Source organism: Hydra vulgaris, chromosome 10 (genome assembly GCF_038396675.1).
Source record: "Hydra vulgaris chromosome 10, alternate assembly HydraT2T_AEP".
Lineage (NCBI taxonomy): Eukaryota > Metazoa > Cnidaria > Hydrozoa > Anthoathecata > Hydridae > Hydra > Hydra vulgaris.
This window is the reverse complement of record NC_088929.1, coordinates 30,829,049-30,849,339: the sequence shown is the minus strand read 5'-3', so window position 1 is coordinate 30,849,339 and position 20,291 is coordinate 30,829,049. Positions and strand designations below refer to the sequence as shown.

The 20,291-nt window shown below is 31.5% G+C and overlaps 1 non-coding gene across 1 annotated transcript; it reads left to right on the top strand.

Annotated features, from left to right (window-relative positions):
• Nucleotides 1-14,408: 14,408 nt before the first annotated feature.
• Nucleotides 14,409-14,490, top strand: trnas-gcu (transfer RNA serine (anticodon GCU)). The gene has a single exon. It is a non-coding gene; the product is annotated as a tRNA-Ser (tRNA).
• The last annotated feature ends 5,801 nt before the right edge of the window (nt 14,491-20,291 follow it).

The following is a 20,291-nucleotide window of genomic DNA, read 5'->3' as shown; positions in this document are numbered from 1 at the left end:
AGCCATGTATATCGAGTTCCATCTAGTCTGATTTGGCCTGATGAGCTAGAGCTTGCCTTTCTCTTCAACAGTTTCTGCTGCCAAGTATGATCAACCTGTCTTCTTTCATATTGCTTGGCATTTCCCAAAGGGAGCTCGTGGCCTTTTGTATGTGTCATTATTTTTTCCTGCCGAGGCAGTATTAGTTGTGGCGACTAAATTTAACAAGTAGCATGCACACCTTTGATGTGGAGGATGCTGGTACTCAACCACTGTCCTTTTCCAGGAAGTCAAACGTGTCAAGGTACTCAGATTCGGACTCTTGATAAGAATCTTGTTCTGATTCCGACTCTGCTTCCTAATTTTGGCTTTTCTCACCAAAAACATTAAATACTTTGATAAAATTTGAGCCGCTGTTTATTGTGGTTCTAACCACTTTCCCCTTATTCTGTATTTACAATGAATGTCATCAAGAGTGCCTCCCAGGTATGTGACCCCCTCAAAATCTGGCAAGCAAGTGTAGTAGATCTCCTTTCCAAGGTTTCCTAATCAATCCAATGAGCTGTCACCCCCAGGGCCGCACAGTGAGTCAGAAAGGTGAAAAAACGGCAAATATTGTATAACTATCATATATAAACATGTGATACATCATACTATCGTAGTTTAGGTCAAAAATTTTTAATTTGCTATTAAAAATAATTTTATGCGTACCTATGATGGGTACAACGCGCGCTTACGCGTATAAGTGTCATTTACGCGCGCAAAATATGATTTAAAATAAAAAAATCGGATTCTTTTTATGGTACCAAGGTACCATAAGAACACCATTTTACTTTTTATGGTACCAAAGTACCATAAAAAAGAATACCACATATTTTTTAATGTAAATTTTTTTTGTGCCCAAGAGTCGTACTACACACGCGTATACGTGTTAGAGTCTTTTACGCGTAAAAAGACTGACTTAATTTTAAAAAATTAAATTCTTCAAACCAAAACATTTACTAATTAAAAAGAAAAATTGGATTCAATAAATATTTTAGTATTATAATAATATTAAAATATATTAAATACAAAATAAATATAGAAAACAAAAATAGAAAATCTAATATTAATAAAAAAGCTTTATTTCATTATTACAGCATTAACAAAGATAAAACTTCTGCGGTAAGTGTTTTTCCATTTTTAACCTTGTATTTTTGAAACAAATGTTTGATATTACAGGATCACTTCTAATCAACAGGTATTGGTGCTGGTTTTTCACAACATTCTTTCTAGATATCTAGGCTGTATGGTTTAATCCAGCTTTGCGAATTTCCTTAATTAGAGCCTCTTGTGACTCTTCAGAGTAGTAACCCATTGACAGTTTTAATGCCTTAAATATCTGCACACCATGTTCCAAGAGTTTATGAACAGTTAAGGGGAATCACATACCAGCAGTAGTTTTTGAGTATAAGAGCTGTAGTTTCATAGCAATACTGGCCAAAACTTTCAGAGTTCAACAGGACTGATATTAGGATTGTCCTCAAACTAATAATTACATCTATTGCCAATTCCGTTATATCAGCGAAAGTTTTAGCATTTTCAAATGCCCTTCTGGTAGTGTTTCCATCGTTAGTGTTGCCAAAACCCTGTTTAGGCATATCAACTATAAGACTTAGCTCCTCTCTAAACCTCAGTTGAATGTTCTTTTTTCTACTTTTTACGGATGCTTTTTTAGCTGGGGATTTGACAAAATATTTTTTAATGTCTATCTTATATCCTAAATGTAAAATATATTCAAAGGAACTGAGCCAGCAATGCAGAGTAGAAAGGCCCAAAGATAAAGCTTTTTCATTGATTGGTTGAGATCTGATAAATGCTGGGTTATTAAGTTCACTTGGCTTAACTCCGCAAATATAACATGATTGGGAGGACAGAGTGTTAGTGAGGGCATTAACCACTTTACCATTAAACATGGTTAAATCTAATTTAAACTTTAATTTGATAGTCGCATCCGGTTTGCCTTCCTCTACTTCTAACTTTACTTCAAACTTGACTAGTCATTTCTGTTTTTAAAAGATCATACTCATTTCTTATCAATTCTTCCGTTTCTTTTTGATATTGGAGATGTAGGGGTCTTCAGTAATGTGTACTAGAGGATTTCTTATTTAACCATACATTTTTATTCACGAGGATTAATTTAAGTGGAGCAATAGCTGTCTGGAAAATACTTTGCTCGTTAACTTGGGGCTCGCCAATATATGTATCAGTATATATTTTTTTATAGACACTTTGACTGGAGGCACCTTTAAAGTGAAGTAAACCATTAAACCCCAATTTCAGCAAACATTCTCATAGAGTCTTGGCATTCCTTAAAAGTTAATATCCTTGTCAGAGTATGATTAAACATATCCTGTAGAGGAGTTGAAGCAGATGTTTCTGTCACAATTAAACCCTCAAGATAACATTTGTGTCTAGCATTCTTAACTTCATGAAGTGAATGTTAAATACCTTTATGGCTTAAAATACCTTTTTAATAATAAATACATTATGTATTATCGATGAACTTCTGATAATTTGATACTTTCATCAGAAAGGAAACACTGAGTTTTTAAGCTCAAGGCATCTTCAGTTTTCATTTTTATCTGAAAATTTATTTCCGTGATTTTAACTTTTTCAGAGTTTGTAGCACTTTTCATGAGAACAGCGAAGTCTTTTATGTTAGGATCTCTAGTGATTTTTTTTATTGAAGCTAATGCCAATACTTCAGCAGGATGTTCAGCCAATTCGGCAACCTTAAGCAAGATAATATTTAATATTTAAGTTTGTAAACAATTTTTTAAACTTGAATTTAATTGATTTATTATTACCTTAGATCTTCTGCTTCTATCACCGAAATCTTCCCAGTTCTTTCACTTTCTACCTGGACCTGCAGCAAATTTTTTTTTGTCAACAGTTACATCTTTGTTCAACCAAGTTTGCTCGCGTTCTAAACGTCTTGAGAAGGTTCTTGAATGTTTATGCAACTTTGATCTTGATTTACATTTAAATATTATTAGAGTTTTCTTTATCATTTCGGATTTGTCTATACTTTCATAGTATAGACCCTTCAGTCTGCAAAACTCACGCAGAAGAGTTTCGAGTAAATTATCATGATTAATTCCTAATTCTTAAATTATTTAGTATTTTTTTTCTTTCTGTTATTTAGGTGCCCCAAGAAGACCTAACGGTCTTGTCACAGAGCATCGCGGAAGTGCTTTTAATCAGTAATTGACGCCTCCTTCCTTACCGTGACGCGAAAATATGTCCAAAGCTTGTTTCGAACCCTGATCTCCTGCTTATTAAGCAAGCGCTCTAACCACTGCACTACGGCCACACCTAAATTGGCTTTTTTGAGCCACCGCACATCTGATCAAGTGTAAATACTAGATTCTCATCAGGAAATGAATATAATTTTACACTTTTTAATAGGGTCTCTAAAAACACTCGCTAGGAGTCTTATTCTCAAAATCAGCATAAAAAACCCACTCCATAATTATTTTAATTATAGGAACTATTCTTTTTCTAATTATAGGAACTATTCTTTTCATATTGAATGTAAGCAGTATTATTAGCAGAACTATTGTTAGTTATTTTACACGCAAGTTTTGATTTTAAAACATGCACTACGCCATCAAATATTGCATATTTTGGTTTTCGAGGTTTGATAATCAGCACCATCTGCTTGAGCATGAGTTTTTTTTACTAATAGGAACTAAATGTAGGGGAGAGTGGGGAGAAGTGGGACGCGGGAGATGTGGGACAGCCTGAAATTTCTAATTAGGAGTGGTGCCTAAATTCTGTTATTTAATGAAAACAACTAAATTTCTTCCCCTCTATTTAGCAGAAATTGCTTTGTTTTTCTGTGTGCTCTAAAAGCCTTAATTTTTAAATGTACCTTAAAAAATTGTTTATATTGGGGTGAAGTGGGACAGAAAAAAGAAGTATTTATGCCCCGCTTCTTCCCGTTGGCATTTGATTATATCGATTGGTGAAATCTCTTGAACATTTTTATGTCGATTAGGTGATTTTATAATTTTATCAGTTTACATTTAATAATTTGTGTTAAAATGTTGTTTTAAATTTATTTGTCCCACTTTACCCTTATGGCACGGTTTCTCTATAAGCAAAAATTTATATACTTAGTTATAATTAGCTGGAAACCTAAGGGGCTTAAATCAGTGCCTAAAAAGAAGGTTTATTTGTAAAAACTTGTTTGGTTCAGTTAATACATCAAATAAAAAAGTTATTGCAATTACCCTAAAAAAAATTTATGTGTCCCACTTCTCTCCACTCTCCCCTACTTGTGTGATGAATGTGAGCATTTAAGTAAATTGTTCGTTAACCAAAGTTTTAATTAAAAATGGAAAAAAATAACAAAAAAAACAAGGTATTTAATTTAATTCGGGCAAGTTGGGGCAAATGATTTTTATTTTTTCTGCTTTCATATATACCTATTAATGGAAAAATATTAAAACTACCATGGAATCTGGTGGAATCTCTTAGTTTTTAAACTAAACTCATAATTAAACTAATTAAAAAAAAATCAATTTATGACACATTTTTGAAATCTCAGTTAATGAAAATCCAAAATTTAAAATTTATAATCAAAAATGTTGTTAATAGTTACCAAACATCTTAAACATATGACTTTAAATTTTGAACTTTTTTTACCCATATCAATCCTAAAAGTGATTAAAGCGAGACTTTTTTGAACGAGTGTTCCGATAAACAACATAAAATAAATAAGTCTCTGAAAAAGGCGTATAAATTGGCGAAATCTTAAAATTATTCACAAAAAAATTAATTATTGTCTTTTAGTGGTATTTAGTTACATTATAATTTAATTAGTTACTTTCTGTGGGCCGTTCTAAGGGGGGTGTTGAAGGGTGTCTAGCCCCCTTACAAATTTTATTAGTCGGCATAATGGATACTGGAGTCGGCAAAATTGGATCTAGAGTAGGCAGTTTTAAGAAGAGTTAGTCGGCAAAATTTTTTTTTGGCTTTTATCGGCGAAAAACAGATACGTCACCCCTCCCCCTCCCCCCATTAAAATCTCTTCGGAAGGGCCCTGGACACCCCAAGGAAACTTTGTTGGTGTGCAGACTAGCAATCAATAGTTGTTGCAACATACCTGACTTTACTGAGGATTGAAAGCAAAGTCTTCTTTAACTGAATGGCAAGAAAAAATTCATAGCAAAAATGTCACTTATTTGTCCTTGCTTTGCTGGGATTTCTGGTGTTTTCAGGTTTTGCTTCCTTGTTGTCGCAAAGTCTCTAAAGGCTTTCATCTTTGATGGATGTTTACTCTGTAAAAAAATATTTTTCATTATTTTAATCAATGTCATAATCATTTAACATGCTAAATTTAAAATGTTTGCGCAAGCCCGTACAGTGTGTGTGTGTGTGGTTGGGGGAAGGGGGGGGGGGTTGTTGGGTGCGATTGACCCCCCTTTTTATGCAAAGTGCCTTTTTTAATTTGACGCCAAAAATTATTTCTAGACTCTCTTCGATGTCAAAATATTTAATCAAAATTTTTATGATAGTTATGTGATTTTGATAAATCATTCTCATGAAACAATTTTTACTTTATTGTTTCACAAACGTAAGGCATTATTGCATTGTGCATTCATCGTCGCATTGTGAAAACTTTTGTAAACAAAAAATAAAAAATAGTCTCTCCAGAGTTTATACTGTAATTACAATTCTCTACTAATACTTATTCAGTTAACATGCCTTACCTAATTTGGAAACAAGCAGCTGATAGAAAAGAGCTTCAAAATGCTGCAAACAAATGAAAATCGTTAGTTGTATATTTTAAGTTAAAAAGTTATTTTGATCTTCTTTTTATAATATTACTTTGATTAGTTTGATATTAACAAGATAGAGATATTAACTAGATATAGTTATACAGATAACTAGGTATTATCTATACGTCAAATTTTTTCTTATAGTACTTTTGTTATTACTTGCTTTTTATTGTAAAGTTTACGCGAGTTTTTTTAATTTTGGTATAGTTTAAGATCTGAAAGTTTATTATTAATTACTTACGTTTCAATTGTTTTTTATTATCGATAGTTCTCAAAATGTAACCGATAAAACATTACCCGAAGTAGAAGAAAAAGAAGTCATTAAAGATGATAATAATGTTAACAAAAGCATGTCGTGCAAAGTAGACCAAACAAATTTGAAAGAATGTGATTTTAAAGAAGAAGAAAAACGATATGATATTGACGAACTCTTGAGCGGAAATTAAGAATTATGACCACATGAAATATACAAAATGTTCACGAATAACTTAAAACAGAAGATACATTTTCAATTTCCCAAAACATTAAAACATGGTTGCAAACGCGCTTGTAAAGAAGAATATTTACAAAATCGATTTGTCTACAGCAAAAGTGAAGACGCTGTCAACTGCATATACTGCACTTTATTTCTAAAGCCGGATAGAAAAAATCTTCGGGAGCTTTTCTTAACCGTGGATATAAGGAATGGTACAATATTTTAGAGAAACAAAAACTACATATTGGCTATAGATACCATAAAGAAGTTATCGAACAAGCTAATGGCATTTGTTGTCGTTTTGTTGATCCCAGACAAACCATTCCATTACAAAGCGATAGCACTTTAAAAAACCAACAACAAATGTACCCGAACTTTGTTGTTGGTTTTTCGTGGAACTTATGAAAAGTGTATGGAAAACTGAGACCAAAAAGGTAATCCTGGAAACTTTCTTGCAATTGTGCAGGAAATAGCTCGCCATAACGCTGAACTTTATGCACATATACAAACACCATTACGCAAAGATGTCAGCTACCTTGGCTCCAAGAGTCAAAATGAATTAATTGATTTAATTGAAAAGAAATGTTTACAAAAGCGGCTAATTAATTAAATCAAAGCTGCAAATTACCATTCAATTTTAGCAGACGAGGAAACAACTTTACACCAACAAATTCTATCAGTATGTATGAGATGCGTAAACGGAGAAAAAGATATTAGAGAAGTATTTCTTGAATTTTTGAATCTTAACAGGATAACAGGCAAACAAGTTGGGGAAAGCTTGATGAAACTTTATAGCAAAAGTGGAATTGATCTTAGTTCTTGTTGAGGCCAGTGTTACAATGGCGCACCAAACATGCAATCTGTAAAAAAAGGTGTTGCCAGCTATATTTTAAAAGGATCACCAAAAGCAATTGTTGCAGAGATCCGTTGTAAGTCAACTAAAAGAAAAAAGATTTTGATAGGAATGTGCAAAACAAGATGACCAGAAAGAGATCCCGCATATGAACACTTTTGTTTAGTTACACCATTTATGGTAGAAGCATTAGAGATTATTTTAGAAATACACTATAATATAGAACAGTTCAATATAGAGTTTGGTATGGATTGGGACGCACAAGGAAAAAGAGAGTTCAACTTACTCCTTAATGCACTCACTAAGTTCGAATTCATAATTGGTATTATAACTTTGTACCGCTTACTTAACCCGTTGTCGTATATAACAGAGAGGTTACAAGAGCGCACAACTGATATTGTGTATGCATACAGTAACATTCAAGAAACAATCGACGATTTGAACCATTTACGGAAAAATGTTGAAAAAGAAACTTACGCAATTTACCAACAAGCTACGCGTATGGCAAGTAAATTGTTTGTAGAACCAACGTAACCCAGAATCACTATGAGATAGGCCTACAGAAATGATTATACCTTTTCTCGACACCATCATTTCAGAAATCAAAATAAAATTCCAAAGGACAAATTGCATAGCTGCTTAGGTTTTATGGTTGGTTCCCTCGATAATTTGCAGTGAGGAGATAAATGCTTTCCAGGAGTTAGTTGAAATGTATAAAAGTGATCTTCCAAACTCAGAAGCTTTAGATCAAGAATTCATGTTTTAGAAAAGAAAATGGTCTGTTATTAAACCTGAAGATAGGCCTTATACTCTAGCTAAACCCATTAAAATCTGCAATGAAAATCAATTGCTTAATCTCTTTGAGCTTCTAAAGATCGGATGTACATAACCCGTAACGTCCGCAGAATGTAAATGCAGCTTTTCAGCAGTGCAAAGATTACGAACATGGTTGAGAGCCAGTATGACTGCAGGTAGACTTGGTTCATTAGCCATCATGAATATCCGCTACAATGAAACTGTTGATTATAAATAAGTCTCAAAATTATTTTTTACTTTACATCCTGTATGAAAAAAGTTTAGTTTTTGAACAAAAATTTAAACCGTTTATCAATTTGTTATTAATCTTTGTATCGATACCCATTTTCTAACAAAGGCTTGCTTATACGCCTTCTAACAAGGGCTTGCTTATACGCCTTATAACAAGGGCTTGCTTATACGCCTTCTAACAAGGGCTTGCTTATACGCCTTATAACAAGGGCTTGCTTATACGCCTATGCAGAATAAAAACAGAAAAATATTTGGAGAACAATAAATTCGTTTATGTAAACATTGTTTAAACTGCTTTTTTTTTTTCAAAAACGAACCCCCTTAAAAAATTTCATGGTACGGCCCTGTTCCGTGAAATCTTTTAACACCAAATATCATTCGATGTTAAATGTGTTAAAGTGTTATAAAATTATAGAATTAATATTAAATTACCTCAACATGCTTGCGGAGGTTTGGGGTAGAGTTTTTATATGTTGCTATTTCAGTCAACTTGAGCATACTCAGTTTACACAGCATGATAAAGCTGTCGCCTTTCTTGCACTTGAAGTCAAAGTGGTCACTTAAATATGGCCACGGGTTTGCTTTAATAAAAGTTGGTTGCAATTCCAATTCAGCTGGGTTTCCATCTGATTTTTCCAACTCCATTATTTCTTTACTCATTACTTCAAATCGACACAAAACGAAGGTCGAGTTTGTCGACTTTTTTAATTAAAAAATCGATGTTAAAAATCGCTATGAGCGCGCTCAACAATTATTTTTAAACAATTTAAATGTCGCTACCCTAGAATTGGTTTGTTCAATATCCACTTTTTACAGAAAATGAGTTACTGTTACAGAATTTCATTTTAATATAAGCTTGTTTAATATCTACTATAAAATATACAGAATCTGCATTTCTTATCAAAATATTCGGATCTCTTTTGTTCAAAATCCAAAAAATAAAACATCAATTTATTACATTTTGTTCAATATCAACGGAAAGTAAAGCAACATAAACTAAAAAAAGTAAAAGGGCCCCAAAAATTGGCAAAAAAATATAAGGAAAACAAAAAGAGAGAGGGGAAAGGAATATGTCGATATTAAAGGACAATTACATCCTGCAAAAAAAGTTAAAGGAGGTTGTAAACCAAAATGCAGTCATGAATGCAGTGATTACTTTTCCAATGAAGAAAGAAATCAAATAATGAAACAATTTTATAAATTATCGGATGAGAAAAAAACTACATTTTTATAGTAAGTACACCATTAGGGTGAAGAGCAGAAAATCACATGTGTACAAGTATTATTTAGAACACAACAATGCGCGTGTGCATGTTTGTAAAGAATTTTTTTGTGGCACATTGAGCATCAGTCAACAATCAGCAAGAATTGCACATCCAAAGAAAAATAGAAGGATTTGAGGAGAGAACGAAGGACCGACAGATAATTAACGGTATAATAGTTGTAGTTTTTGATCTTGAAAATGTTTTCAATATGCCAAAAGCTAGTGTATCAAGCTTTTATTATTTTAGTAAACTTAGTGTTTACAATTTAACTAGTCATTGTATTATTAACAAAAGGATATACAACAGCAAATGGTCCGAATACTTAAGCGAGAGATCTGGCAATGATATTGCAAGTGCAGTAGTAAAAATATTAAAAAATATAGTTAAAGACATTCCTTATATAAGTAAAATCATTTTGTGGTCGGACAGTTGCGTTCCAAAAAATAAAAGTTCAATAATGAGTTTAGCATTACTTTTTTTTATTTTTTTTATTTTAGGTGCCCCAAGAAGTCCTAACGGTCTTGTCACAGAGCACCGCGGAAGTGCATTTAACCAGGAAGTTCACGCCTCCTTCTTTACCGTGACGCGAGAATTTGTCCAGAGCTCGTTTCGAACCTGGATCTCCTGCTTATTAAGCAAGCGCTCTAACCACTGCGCCACGGCCATAAAAAATGTCAGAAGACAGCGGCAAGATTGAAATTATAGAGCAAAAATTTTCAGAGGCAGGACACGGTAACTTACAAGAGATTGATGCAGCACACAGCGTTATAGAGCGTTACACTAAAAATTTAGAAATATACTGTCCAATCGGCCTAATAAGAGTATTAAAAAACATGCCAACAAAATCAAGTAATTTCACAATCCTGCTGATGGTTACCACAGATTTTCTGAACTATCAAAAAGCAGCAACCTCTCTATCTTCTAAAATTCTTTACACGAAAATAAAACAAATTGTGTACAATGAAAATACAATTTTAAAAGTCAATTTTAGAATATTTTTTAATGAAGACTTTAGATGTTTTAGAATTGGATATAAACGAAGTACAAGGAAACAAAAATCTACTGAATTACTGCAATTGCCAAAATATGGCCCTAAAAACTGAGCAATTTTCACTATCGGAAAATAAAAAGAGAGATCTAGCCAAAACGCTGAAGTATATTCCCAATGAAATTGACGAACAATACTATGAACTGATTTTAAAAACTAAAATGACTGTTGTACAAACCAATTCTAGGGTGACGATGTGTCTTTATTAAAGTGAGCAAAACTCAAAAAAACAAAAAAAGATAACTATATATATTTAGAACTATTATATATAACTGATATTTTTTAGTGTGCGTTTATTAATACAAGTTATACGATTTTAAAATATGTCATTATATAATATTCATTTCATCAGTTAAACCATGATATTTCTTTCATCTTGTTAAAATAAGGCATAATTATACAAATAACTATAATTATATAATTAATTGAAAATAACAACTTCTTGTTTTCGTGTTTTTTATAGTATTTGTACTTTACTATGTTTACATTTTGTACGTAGTTTAATGTGAACATTGATTCAATTTTCTCTTAAAACTCTAATAAGAACGATTAAAAAACGATTATAAATTCGAAACGTCAGCGGTGCATGTGTCTGATGTCTTCATAACTTCATTTAAAACAATAATGAAAACTATAAGAAACAAAGTTATAAAACAGGCGCTATTTTTTATCAACTAAAAAAAATTAAATCATAGTATTTGTGAAATTAAACAATACATAATAAATTTTTTTACAGATTTTTTTCTTTCTAAAGTACTGTACTTTTAGCGAAGTACAGTACTTTAGAAAGAAAATACTTAAGTAAAAGCAAAAGTACACATTTAAAAAAATACTTAAAAAGTAGAAATTCATAAAATAACTACTCAATTACAGTAACGTGAGTAAATGTAATTCGTTACTTTCCTCTGCAAAAACTACATCTCTAGACCTTTGTTCCATATTATAAAACTTTCAATAAAAGAAGAGATTTTTCCTGACGCACTAAAGTTGGCAAAAGTATATCCAATTTATAAAAATAATGATCTAAAATCTCTAATTATAGACCTGTATCTGTCCTTTTTTATTTTCAAAAATATTTGAACATGTAATTTGTAATAGAATCTGTAACCATTTTAAAGAAAATAGTTTATTTTACAAAACAGTTAGGTTATCGAAAAAACCATTCAACTGAACACCCAATAATTGAAATAGTAGACTAAATTACTAAAGGATTTGAAAATAACAACTTTATTCTAAGGTTATTTAATGGCCTATCAAAAACATTTGATACGGTTGATCACCTTATTCTTTTAGGAAAAGTAAAACACTACAGAATAATAAATAAAACCTATGATTGGTTAAAAAGCTACCTCACTGTAAGAAAACGGTGTGTTACTAGTAAGGAATCAGGACAACCTAAAATTTTATGTGGAGTTCCACAAGGGTCCATTGCTGTTCTTGATTTATGTAAATGATTTAAATAATACGTCAGCAAAGCTTAACTCGATAATATTCGCTGACAACACAAATCTCTTCCTTTCAAACTGTGACATCAATCAAACTGTTACATCAATCTGACATGAATTTTGAATTAAAGAATAATCAAAAATTAGTAAAACAATTGGTTTTACCGAATTTGTCCATATGTAACATCAGAAAGTCTAAAACTAGTACATTTTGGCCTAATAGATTGTCTCATCTACAATTCCAATATTACTGGGCTAGTACTCAACCAACAAAACTTAATATTTTCTTAATTTTTCAAAATAAAAATCGAATTCCATTATTCTTAGTTTTTCACTTGTTTAATTGGCTCTTATTTTGATGTTTAACAGAGTTGCCAGTATATTTAAATGACTATTGCTAAAACTATATAATATTATTTACTTTCTTGATTTAATGTGAGTTGATTGGGTTAATGCGATTTCTTGATTTAATGTCTATTTATCCAAGCTTTAACCTTTTTATTATATTAGAGACGTACAAAGAATTTTTAACTATCTTATTTTATTTTAAATTGTAAAGCCCACATAGGGACTCTATGAAAAGATTGTGGTGACTTTAGTCATACGTATCTTCTTTGAGCCCCTGCCTGTTTTTAATAATCCACTCTTTTTATATGAAATCGTTTATTTGCAATTATATTTCTTATTATATGAACAGCATATATATATATATATATATATATATATATATATATATATATATATATATATATATATATATATATATATATATATATATATATATATATATATATATATATATATATATATATATATATATATATATTTAAAAAAAAAAATGTAGCGGCTTTCCAATGCGGCAGCAGGCTACAAGATAGTAGCCTGCTGCATGTTCTGAAGCCAATATATACTATTTTATGTTTAAAAAGTCTCGACTGACAAGATAATCCTCGTAATCAGAAAGTCACGTAATTGTGCAAATTAAACAATAGCTCAAGTTGTTACCATCTTGGATGGGGTAAAACAAATGGTTAGCTGAGTTAGTAAAGCAGGAGAATTCTAACTAATAAGTGAATTAAATAGTTAAAAAAAAAAAATTTCGGTTTATGAATACTTTAAAAAATTAAAATTTAACGCCGCAAAAAGGTAAATAAACAAACTAGCAATTCTTGGAATCAACCGATGTCCATACAAGTTCATTGCAAATACTTGTAAAGATGATTCCGACTGAATGGCAAATAGTTCAATACAATGATTTTTACAATTCTTTAATAAAAAACCCCAGAATATTTCCTCTTGAAGCTGTAGATTATTACGAAGCATTAGATACTTATAAATAATTTATCTCTGGCTAGATGCAGGAAGTTTTTCACACGACATTGAGCTCTGGTTTTGTTATTTTGAAAATACAAGTTGTCTGATTTGTGCTTTCAAAATAAACAAACCATCTTAGTCACCAGAGTTGACTCAAAACAACAAAACCATCATACAACACACACACACGCGCATATATATATATATATATATATATATATATATATATATATATATATATATATATATATATATATATATATATATATATATATATATATATATATATATATATATATATATATATACATTTTAAAGACTTCTATTGTTTATGCCAGTGTTTGCGTTTCAGACGAAAGTTTATTTTTCTCTCAACTAAAATGGTAGCTGTTCGCGGCAAAGATGATTACGTATTTCCGACTGAGAGGATACAAAATAAATTAGGCCGCCCAAGTAAAAATTTATTATCTTACAACTAGTATGCGACCGGGGCTATGGCCGGGGCTATGGCCGGGGCTATGGCCGGGGCTAGGTTTGATAACACATAGCCGCAACCGGGGCCAGGTTTATGACCATGGCTGCATAAATATTGATAGAACCTATAAAAATGTTACTTTTTAATTAAAATTTACGACATGAATTTTATTTAAAAACAATATTTTATAGGATTTATCAATTTTAATGCAGCCCCGGCCGGGTTTATGACCGGGGCTGCATTAATATTAATAGATCTTATAAAAGTATTGTTTTTAATTATAACTCATTTCATAAATTTTAATTAAAAATAACATTTTTATAGGATCTATCAATATTTATGCTTCCCTGGTCATAAACTTGGCCCCGGTTGCGGCTATGTGTTATCAAACCTAGCCCCGGCCATTGCCCCGGTCACTTACTACTTACAACGGTTAAAAACGGTTGCTGAGAGCATTGTTAGGTATATAAAATCTAGCATTTCTTATTAATAAGATGAGTTACATTAATTTATATACAAATTTGATTTACAAAAATGCGATAACTATGTTTCACATTCTTTGAAGTAAAAGAATATTAAAATCTCGAAAAAGAATATTAAAATATGAAAAGAAACTAATAATCTAAAAAAAAATTTGATCTTAAGTTAAATATTATAAATATAAAATTTTGACAGACAAGACGAGGTGGCCGAGTGGTTAAGGCGATGGACTGCTAATCCATTGGGCTCTGCCCGCGTGGGTTCGAATCCCATCTTCGTCGTTAACAAAGTTTTGCATTTTAGTTTAAATTTTGAATTTATTTTTATAATAAAATCTAATGGGTGCTAGAAATTGATAAAATTTGAAGTTAATAAAGTTTTTAAAATTTGTCGTCGCATCTACCAATCTTAATAAAGTATGATCTCTACGGAGAAAAACAATTCTTCTTGGAGATAGGATAAAACTGGTGGCACATAAAAATATTTTTGCTTTCAAAATAGTTCCGGACCCCGAAAAGTCTTCTTCTTATGCTGAACCCAGTGGCGGACTAAGTAATCGGGGCCCCAAGGCTAGTAACATTAAGGGTTCCTTGTGCAAAAATTACCTATCTGACGGAGAAAATAGTAAAATGTTGATGTGCGTGTATTCATTTTACAACATACAGCAAAAGTAGGCCTAGGCCTAGGCTGCTAGGTATATGCAGTAAGTTTCAACTCACTGTCACTCACATTAGTCAACCGTTAGTTTAGAAAGTGAATACAAGTTAAATGTGAACAAATTGACACCTATTTAGTGGATGCCGAAGTTACTTTTCGAACTTTAGCTTTGGCTAAATTGTTGATGATGTTGGAGAATTCCAAATCGCGTAGTAGATTACTTTGAATTGTCAAAAAATTCAATCTTTCATCATTCATTGTTGTGCGTTTTTCACTCATCCAAGTGCCAAGAATGATCGCTCACATGAGCAATTGGCAACCATTAGAGTCAGGTATATCGCAACGCTGGAGGACGCAACGCTGTAATACTGTACTTCAGTGCAGTAGTTGGCGCCTTTCTTCTTCACACGTGGAAACGTGCCATCCTGTGTTGAACTATTTAAGAAATACTTGAACTGAATCATCACTTCACTTAGTGAAGGTTCCAGATGCGCGGAATACGCACGAACCAACTTGCTGCAGGCTTCTCACAGACAGGAGTCAGGGAGAATGACTATATTGTGTAGGAAAGAAAATCTCCAACCCCTGAATACGCAAAAAGATGCTTCTGCATAGCAGCCAAGATGCTGTTTATGATTTGCAGGAAAACGGTTATTCTAAAATACTCTTCTGGTAGGGTAGTATTCTAGAATAACCGTTGAAGTATACTCCAATGGTAATAGTTTATTACCATTGGAGTATAGGTCTATTAAATAGACCCTGCAGGGTCTATTACCAGTGTATAACATTACCATGGTAATGTGTCCCAAGGTGCAATTGAAAAAGAGCATGATTATTGTAAGATCACTTAAAAGCAAGATACGATTACTAAAAGATCAAAATTTTTATTTAAATAACATTGTCTTTTTAAAGACGTATTCGTTTTAAGATAAAGAAAATCGCGACTCGCAGGATATTCTTTCATTATTTCCAAAATCACACCTCATTTGACAAAACCGTATTGCATTTTTAGCTACCACAGGCCCTCTACAAAAAATAAACCCACTGAAAAAAAATAATAATAATAAAAAAAAAACAGTTATCAAATTTAGGCCCACTGCTACTCCAAGAAAAAAATATCAAAAAATAAAAAGCCCCACCTTAAAAAACATCAAAAAGGCAAAAACATCATAATATCAAAAGTCGGAACTTTGAACCCGCCTCAGCAGCCTCATATATAAAATATTTAACTATCGGACATCTAGACACTGCAAAAAATGTTTATTTATCGAATGTTTAACTATCGGAAACCAAGACACTGCAAAAATATATTTTAATCATATCTACAATATAACATATTTCTCATTTTACCGGTTAGGCTTCATTTTACCGATTGGACGTCCACTCGACGTCCGTGGAACGTCTTATAACATCCAATACCCACTGGCTACACAAACTGTCTACTTTCTTCATTTTTACTCGTCTTCATAATTATATGCAACTTATTGCATTGATTTGATAGTTTCAATGACGGATCCAGGAGAGTTAGTTTGTATAATTTTTTATTTCATTAAAAATTCCTCATTGCAATGAATATTTTGTAATTTAAAAGTTTTATAATTTTGTTATCGTAGGCCATAGACCCACTCCAAATCTGCAGCCTCAGGCCCACTTGTGTCTTTATCCGACCCTGATCCAACCAAATAGAAAAACTGCATCAAGCTATCAACATAACCCAGTGGGTAGAGCAGTAAATAAGCTTTGTAAACTAGCCAGTCAATCGACAAAAATTATTCAACGTAAAATTTCATTTATTGAAAATGTTTAACTAGAAAATAAAAACTTTTTTTAAGAGTGTATTCCATAACAGAAATTATATTTTATTTTTTACTTGATGTGAAAAACCAACAAAACGAGATGTAGAAAGAAAATACGAAAGTTGCAGTACAAAAGAAAAAATTAACTGCAAAAAGAAAAGCTGAAAGTGAAAAACTGAAAGATGTCTTGAATGAGTTCTTAACAATAAGCAATACTGAAAAATAGTTAGTTTGTCCTCGAGTATAATCTAATTATTAATCACCAAAGAATCAAATGACATAATATTCTGTTTCTATTGTTGTCTATATAGTGCAGTTTTTTTTATTTATTTTTTCTAAATTTTATCGTAGCAAGAATATTAAAACATGTTTTATTTTATTCAATAGAATATTGCTGCATTATTGAGTCTATATATTTGAAAATATATAGACTCACATTTTACCCTCATACGTTACTATTTTTCACCTCTTACTATTTTTAAAGTTGTTATTTGAGGGTACTGCAAACTAAACTTGCGTCGGGCCCCGCGATCGCTCAATTCGGCACTGCTTGAAAGATTCTAGCTAGATATCTAGGTTGTAGTTTTATCCAGTAATTAAACCTATACAACTTGCATAGAGTGAATGTTATTAATTGCGAATATAAAAAATAAAATTTTTTATAGAAGAGTTGAGATTTTTGATACAATTAGTGAAATGTTATTTGAATTACAGTTTTTTTCGTGAATTAAAATAAACAAAAGATCCAGATTTATAAAAAATACCTATAATATACTTTTTACATGGGCGCTCACAAGTGGGAGGAGCACTTGCCTCCCTTCCCACATTTTCTAAATTTAGAAGAAGTTTCGTTTTTTTTTTACCGATCTGAGTGACTTACAATCGTACGGTTTTATTATAAATAAACTTTGCTATTCTTTGGCGGTACGGTTTTGGTAAAAAATTATCCTTTGGTGACGTTTCGTTACGGTTTTGAACAAAAATTAACTACATGAAAAATTAACTACATGAATCGTGGCTAGGCTACTCCACACACCCAAAAATTGAGGGGAGGAGGAGAGGTGAATTTTGGGGGTTATTTGCAAATCTAGGGGCCCATTAGCAAATTTAAAGAGCTTTTTTGATTTTTTGTAACACCTAGTGGAGCATTTTTTATGATTTTATGGCCCTAACAACAGATTTTTTGGGGGCTTCCGACTGGGGGCTTCAGTACTGACTACATTTTTGTAAGGTTTTTATTAATATACTAATATATCAGTGCTATTTTGGCGGGAAAAAAAATTGTTTAAGGGTTCAAAACTGCTTCAGTATCGTCAAAGTAAACACAATGCAAAGATTTTTGATATAGTTTCAACCAAAATAATGGAGCTTTGATAAAATTAATTTTGATAGCAAAAAATACACAAAAACTTGTTGATAATAATGAAAATAATTAATAATTATAAAATATAAAAAGATCAGCAATAAACCTTTTAGTTTTTTTAAACTTTTCTCTTTTCTAAACTTTAAAATTCATTTATTTTTCTAAAGGTTTCATTTGCCACAAAGATAAAGCATTTGGTGGTTATAAACTGAACTTTAAAAATATATAAGTAATAATCTTCCAAAGACTAAATTGTGTTTTATTGAATCTAAAAAAAAAAAGTTTTTTTTTAAAGTTACTTTGACAGTACTTCATTTACTAAAAAACTGTCCGCACAAAACCGAAAACGGAAAATGTTATTTGTTAATCATCAGCAGCATTACTTCTCAAATCTGACAAATATGAAAGTGGAGATACTAGATTTGGACTCTATGTAAAGTGTAGTAGGAAAATTTCTATTGACTGTGAGTATTTTAATTGACTCATACCAGCTAATTGACTCATACCAGCCTTATACGCCATACAACTTTAATGGCGACATTTCTGAAATCGAAAACGCTAATTAAGGATTTCCTGACTTACCCAGTATACTCCCTGGTTATCATATTTACGTAGATTAAAAGGTGTTTTGGATATTTTTATTATTGTTTTATTTCCATAACCAGTTTAAAGAGGAATTTAAGGTGTCTTCATTACTAATCCTTTTAAGTATAAACATTTGACTGATTATGCTAAAAACCATATGAGCTCAGAATTGTGGTGCTCAATGAGATGCTGAACAGTTGGCCTTAACAATAAGAGATCCTAATAAAAGTATTCTTTGTCAGATACATAATTCAGTAAAATAAATTCTTAAAGATAACAGAAAGAAGTTGTATCTTATTATTTCAAAAAAGTTTTACTGAACAAATAATTTGGAATTAATTGGGAAACATAATACAAAGGATATATCCGATAATTTTGTAAGTATGGATTTGAGGGAGGAGACAGTATTTAAAGAAAAACCATTTTGACCGTGCTGCTGGTTTTTCTAACTGAAAGATATGAACGTTTTCACAATAACTGATTGTATTATTCAATATTGAAAAACATTTGGCCTTCTCCTTAATAATCTGCTCAGTCAAGGTTATGATAGGTGTTCCACAATGATTGGGAAAGAAAATGGTGTTCAGGCAAAAATTCAAAGGATTTATCTCATATATATTATAGACTCAACTCTATGGTAATTATCTAAATGACGTTATTGTGATACGAAACACTAATGTCACTATTAAAGCAATTATTGCATTTTTTTCACGAAAGCCCAAAATGAAGATCTTCTGTCACAAATGTTCCTTTTCTAAGCAAGACAAGATAGACAAGCAAATATAAAAGTATTTGAATTTGTTGTAGTAAATTTGAAGGTATTTATTTCCATCTGAAAGAATTTTTATTTCTTGCAAATGGACACGCAAAATATGTATCACGACACGACAAATAAATATCAGCTTTATTGTTCATCAAAGTCCAGCGCTTATTTCACAGCATACAGCCAGTTAACCAACTTAAACCAGTTAGTCGGCTCTTCAAGCTAATTAAGTCAATCTTCCAGAATTCCAATAACTATTTTGGGATATGCTTGAGAAAACGATACAACTCGCGCAGAAGGTAGTATATATATATATATTAAATCTAAGACAATGCGGGAAAAAAACATAAAAGTAATCCGGGAGACGTAGGTGTTGAGGTGTTCTTCAGAAGAACGATTCCATACTAATTAATTCAATCAACTAATCTAATTGGCTCATTGGAGAGTCGATTTTGTGAAGCAATCAGTGCACAAATTAACTTCGTATTTCTACATCCCTCTAGATTGCGCAAACTGAACCTAATATTTTAAAGACAAAATTTTTACCACTAATAACGTATACAACATAGATATTTTTGAAATTGAGGCCATTAGTTGGTTTAATTGTTTTAACGCGCGAAAATACTAAAGTAGCAAAGACTTCATCAATTTATCGCCTTTTACAATTTAAAAAAAAAAAATTACTGAAAATATTTTGCTGAAAATATAATACTTCAATAAATAAAGTACAATTGGTTATTTCATAGTTTGTTCAAAGACAGATTGTTTGCTTTAAACCATGATTTAAAGATTAAAGAAAAATAATCCCAGTTCAGTATTAATCGACAATCAATAATTTTGATCAACAAGCTATTTAATTTACAATTATTAAAAATTTTTATTTTATATACATTTTAAAATCGTGTCGGAATTCGATGC